This window comes from Bombina bombina, unplaced genomic scaffold, assembly GCF_027579735.1.
Source record: "Bombina bombina isolate aBomBom1 unplaced genomic scaffold, aBomBom1.pri scaffold_1019, whole genome shotgun sequence".
NCBI lineage: Eukaryota > Metazoa > Chordata > Amphibia > Anura > Bombinatoridae > Bombina > Bombina bombina.
This window is the reverse complement of record NW_026511850.1, coordinates 106,558-112,335: the sequence shown is the minus strand read 5'-3', so window position 1 is coordinate 112,335 and position 5,778 is coordinate 106,558. Positions and strand designations below refer to the sequence as shown.

At 37.8% G+C, this 5,778-nt stretch overlaps 1 long non-coding RNA gene across 1 annotated transcript; it reads left to right on the top strand.

The window, feature by feature from the left end:
- Positions 1 to 1,536: 1,536 nt before the first annotated feature.
- On the top strand, positions 1,537 to 3,140 carry LOC128643972 (uncharacterized). Its single transcript, XR_008399901.1, has 2 exons — positions 1,537 to 2,016; positions 2,959 to 3,140. It is a non-coding gene; the product is annotated as an uncharacterized LOC128643972 (long non-coding RNA).
- The last annotated feature ends 2,638 nt before the right edge of the window (positions 3,141 to 5,778 follow it).

Genomic DNA, 5,778 nt, shown 5'->3' with positions numbered 1-5,778 from the left:
ATTTGTGACATAAGGTAAACAAAATTGCATTAGACATTGGCAGCACCCCAACCCTGTACCCTCTGCAACATAGCTAAAGTAATGCTTAAGAGCCGCAGGGCACTACGGGTCTCAAGCAGACCTTGGTCACATGACCGACTTGTAATTTTGAATAGGGACCTAAACTGCGGCTCCTGTGTGGTACTTGAACTCTGTTTAATCCATTTGGTTAAACAAAGAATTGGGATGTCGCTAGTGTTCTAATTCATCAGAGCATGTTGTTTTGGGGAAAATATCCCCCTTTAGACTTTTTTCTTCTTATTATGATGGCCCTTTTTGCGGTTAAATACTTTTTTGTTTACTTTCTCCCAGAGGCTGGAATGTAAATTTTATGTTCTTTTGCTGCAGTTTTTCTATACTGGCTACATACTACAGTGATTTGCTTAAAACAAATGGGTAAACTACTAAACTGCTGCCATATAGTTCCACACACACTCTTGAGCTTGTTCCTGGTTTTCAACAAAAGATACCAAGCGTGAAGAAAACTTAATAGTAGTAACTTAGAAAGTTGTTTATAATTGCCTGCTTTCTGATTTATTAAAGAATCTGTTTAATGCCCCTTTTTTAATCTCTACTTCTGTGAATTTAGAACGTGTTTCCCCATAATCAGTAGTTCATTGAAAGGACAGTCTAGTCAAAATTAAAACTTTCATGATTCAGATAAAGCATATCATTTTAAACAACTTTCCAATTTACTTTTATCAAATTTTTTTTCTCAGTATTCTTTGAAAGCTAAACCTAGGTGTGTGCTGATTTTCTAAGCCTCTAAAGGCCACCTTTTATCTCTGAATTTTGACAGTTTCTTACAGCTACACGGCGCTAGATGCACCATATAGCTAGCCTTGTGCTTACTCCGTGGGGTTTATTTAAGTCAGCACTGATTGGCTAAACTGTCAAAAGAACTGAAATAAGGGGGCAGTCTGCAGAGGCTTAGATTAAAGGTAATCAGAGTTATAAAGTATATTGATCCCTAAAGTAGACAACCCAAGGTATTGGTCTAGGCCCATTTTGGTATGTTTGGTGCCACTATTTGCTGCCAGATACAATCCTATAAAAAAGGAAAGTTAACTTTTTCGAAACTTTGGGTTTCTCACTGAAATTATTTACACAATACTACAATGACATGGTTTTAAAAGCTTCCCTGCGACCCCCTTTGTTCAGAAATTGCAGACATGCTTTGCCTTTGATCTTTGGCAATTAGAATGCTGCTAATTAGAGCTGTGCACCTTACTTTAAATTCCTGGCAGTGAATGGGGTTAATCGGTTATCTGCATAAATTAACCTTACAAGCTGATTACCTTCCTGCCCGATTTTTCCAAACGGCTCTCTTCCCTCCCTCATCTTCTTAGGTACTGATAGTATGCAGTTAGGGGCTTAATTTTTTTTTTTTTTTTTTCAAGTGTAGTTATCCCGCCTCAACACTCAAACCTCTCTGATTTCTCTCTTCTCCCCCCCCCCTTACTAGTGGTGGCCAACTTAGGTACTGGCAGTCCGCCAGTACGCAGTTTGTTTTATTTATTTAAAAATTAAGTAGTGTACTTGTGCCTCCTGCTTCCCCTTCCCCACAATTTTCATTTGGGGTGCCCCCTTTTTGCTTTAGGTTACCATCTATCCCTTAAAACCATTTTTCTGTATCGTAGGGCCCTCCAGATGGCACAAGATTGTTAGAGATGACAGTCACTGTCTAACAATCTGGCATTTGCCTTTATATAACAGTGCGCTGAAGTGTATATGTACATCATATTGGGTCAAGGGTTAATATAACAGTGTTGGCTATGCAAAACTGGGCAATGTCATTCTTTTTAAACAATACATTCTGTAGTAGACTGTCCCCATTTAATGTTTGAATATTTTTTCTGTCCAACAGAATCCCAGATAGTATTGGCAAGGACATTGAGAAAGCATGTCAGTCCATTTATCCTCTCCATGATGTATATGTTCGCAAGGTGAAGATGCTGAAAAAGCCTAAGTTTGAGCGTAAGTTTGCTTTAGACCTTATTTTTATGAATAACCTAATTCTGGTTTCTACCATGTTATTTACTAGCTACTTTACGCCGGGGTTAGGTTCCAGAAGGAATGGTTGTAAATCAAAACCGTTGTAAATTTGAAACCCAGTTTATAATGTAAGTCAATGGGAAGTGAGGTAGATAGGTTCCAGGCCCCTCTCAAAATTCTCATAAGTAACACCTAATACATTATTTTAAAGCTTTGAAATGAAGACTTTAAATGCTAAACAGCATTATAAACCTATTAAAATAATTACACAACACAGAATATATAAATAAACTAAGTTAAATGAACAAAAGCATTTGCTAAACAGCATTATAAACCTAATAAAATAATCCTTTCTATGCATTCCAATCTGGACTGATTTATAGACAGGAAGATCTTGTTCCTTTGAAATCTGCTCGATAGCTCAGGTCTGGTTAAACTGATTAATTTCAGCTTGCTTTGCTGAAACACAAGCAGACAGCTCCACCTACTGGCTATTTTAATAAATGCCCTGCTTCTCAATACTTTTTCAATAGCAGTCACATGACTGGGAAAAAAGGTTATTCTGAAACGGTGTAAATTGAACCGTTGTAAAACGAGGGCCATATATATATATATATATATATATATATATATATATATATATATATATATATATATATATATATATATATATATATATATATATATATATATATATATATATATATATATATATATTTATTTTTATATTTTTTTCGTCTTTTGCATAGCAAGTTAGAATTATAAAGTAGTGTTTGCTCAATGTCTGTTTTTATATGGGAACGGTTTATACATTGTTTCGGTCCCAAATGATTCTTTGATTCATGGTTTGAGATTTATTTGATTCTATATAATCCATCTTATTCCTTGCTTGTAGATAATATTTCCCCTTTCTTTCCTTATTAGTGGGCAAACTAATGGAACTGCATGGTGAAGGGGGTGGCACTGGAAAACCCACAGGTGATGAGACTGGTGCCAAAGTAGAACGGGCAGATGGCTATGAACCCCCAGTACAGGAGTCTGTCTGAGATGGTCACTCTGATTTAGAAAGTCTGTACAAACAAAATTAAAAACAAATTCTATATAAAGTCTTGTGTCTTATTTTTTGTAAAGCTTCACTTTGTGCGTTCATATGACGTAAAAACATGAATAGCCATTTTGAATTCTTGGAAGGCTTTCTAAAATGTAAATGCTGCAGAGCACTTTTAAAGTGCAGTGCAAAACTTCAAATTTCAATGTCTACAGTGATCAACTGAGAGGTGAATATTTAAAGGGACAGTAAACCTAACAAATGATATATAATTCTGCGCATAGTGCAGAATTATATAACATTATCTTAGCGCCAGGTTTCTAAAGCAAATTGTTAGATATTTAGCAAAGATAAGAGAACGCCACCCCTGGCTCTACTGAGCGGGTCTGCTTTCTTCTGCTAAGCGCATCGCGGGCACGCTGTTTAGTTACAGTGCACCCGATTGCGCTATTAACATCAATGTAACTCTCTCCCGGTCTGGTAGCGGGAGCGAGCTACATTGATTTTAATAGCGTGATCGGGCCGGCTGTGATTAGACCGCGTGCCGAGATGCGCTTAGCAGAAGAAAACAGACCTGCTATGTGCAGAATTATATAACATTATTTGCTAGGTTTACTGGCTGTTTAACTCCAATATTTTAGTTTTCTGTATAAAGACACAATGAGTCCACAGATTTCATCCTTGTGGGATATTGAGAGAGAGCTCCAGTCATTCTCTTTGCTTACTTTAGTAGTAGGAGATGGCAAAGTGAGGTGTTAGTAAAGATTCTTCAATCAAGAGTTTAGAACAAAATAGGGTGTAGCCTAGTCCAGATCAGTCTCTACAGTAGAGCATTTGGTGGCTTTAAAACAATAGAAACTGGTGGGACCTAATTCTCACTGCGCCTTCTATACATATTTGCTGCCCTAATCCATATAGCCTAAGCACATTTAACTCAGGCTTATTTCATTCCACAGGGCTATGGGAGGGAGAGGACCTCTTACACCTGCTGGACTGCCATGCTGTCGCACAGCATTCAAGGTAAGTGCTAGCTTTATTATTTCTGGGGACATTCTCTCAGAAGAAAGTGAGCACTACTTTTCTGCCCAACACATATCAAGGGCACAAGATAGATTGGGCTCTTAATTGTGATGGGATTGTGGTCTCTTCTTGAGGGAGAGCTATGTTATACAAACACTGGGGCTGGATGCAAAACAGTGTTTTACTCCCGGCGGTTTTAACATAAAATATGCCGACCGGGAGATGGCTAACTTTTATTTTCTGGTGACAACAGAGAGTGGCACTTTATAATTTGTTTTCAGGGACACTTTATGGTTCTAATTCTTTGGGGATTTCGCCATAATAAGTTTTAGAGCGCAGGTCTTATTTTATTTACCCAACTTGGATTAATCCTTTTATACCAGTTAGGGGTTAATCATGGTAGCGTAACTCCCCACTCCTGATAGCTGTATTTTACTTTCTAGCCGATCGGGAGGTATGTTTTTACATGGCTATGGTGTGGGTTACTGTTCAGACGGCTCCATCTTTATTAATTAGCCGCCCGGGAGTTCCAGTTTGATACGCCCATGATGGGCGGAGCTAGGCTACGCTACGTCACACTAAAGAAAGTTTGCGGGCCTTTTTTGTTCATTCCCGGTAAACGTTGAACGAAGGGGTCTCCTCTGCTGCGGTCATTCAGCAGGGAGGCTTTCTCATGCATGCTAAGTTTAGTTTTAAGTGGTGCGTTGCCCACTGTTTGTTAGTCAGCCTTACGTTAGCTGACAAAAAGGGACAACAGTTGTGTTTTTTTTTTTTTTCTTTTGCTGCTTGTATGTTGCAATTCATATTGTAAAAATAAAGCAGTTTTGTTTAATATTTAAAGGCACAGTACCACCCGATTTTTAGTTAAACATCTTGTGATGTAAGAGGCCCAACACCATCTGTTTACATATCTGCTGTTAATGGTACAAATGTAAGGTATTTCTAAACATTTAAAGAGACAGTATCGCCCTATTTGAGTTAATAATTTAAGGGCACAGTACCATCTAATTTTAAGTTAATAAACGGTCCAAAAGGCCCTATGTCATAATTGTTGGCTCTACATTTAATGGAATAACTGTATAGCACATTTAGGAATGTGAAAACACAGTAAGCATTATTATGTTAAATGCAAAAATAGAGGTTACATGTGCATTATGCCTTTGATGCTTATGTAATTAAAAAAAATATATATATTTTTTTTGTTCCTCATGTTCTGGGAGGATTTTACATTTTCAGAGCCAACATTGTCTTGATTGTGACAAGAAGCATTCTGACAATGTTCAATATATGCCGCAGCTTTTGCCTTAAGTGTCTGTAAAAACTTAGCGGCCATTCATCCAGTACCCTGTTTTTCCTCCACAACTCTTTCGGGAGTTATCCTGCAAAACATCGCTTCCCTCTTGTACTAGGTGATCTCGGATGGCCTTTCCCATGTTGCAGGGAGAGTGTAAGAGGAAAATTTAACATTCAGTGAGAGAGGCTTCTGTCATGGTTGTTGCTATCTCAGAAGTCCCCTCCTAGACTGAGGAAAAGGATACTTTCATAGTCTCTGAGAATAAGATTTCTGACAGTAAAATTCCTCTTGCTGATACTGTAGTAGTTTCTTTCAGGTTTAAGAGTACTGCTATTCCCATGGAGGATAGTTGGGCCTTCAAAGGATTATATAGAGGGTTTAT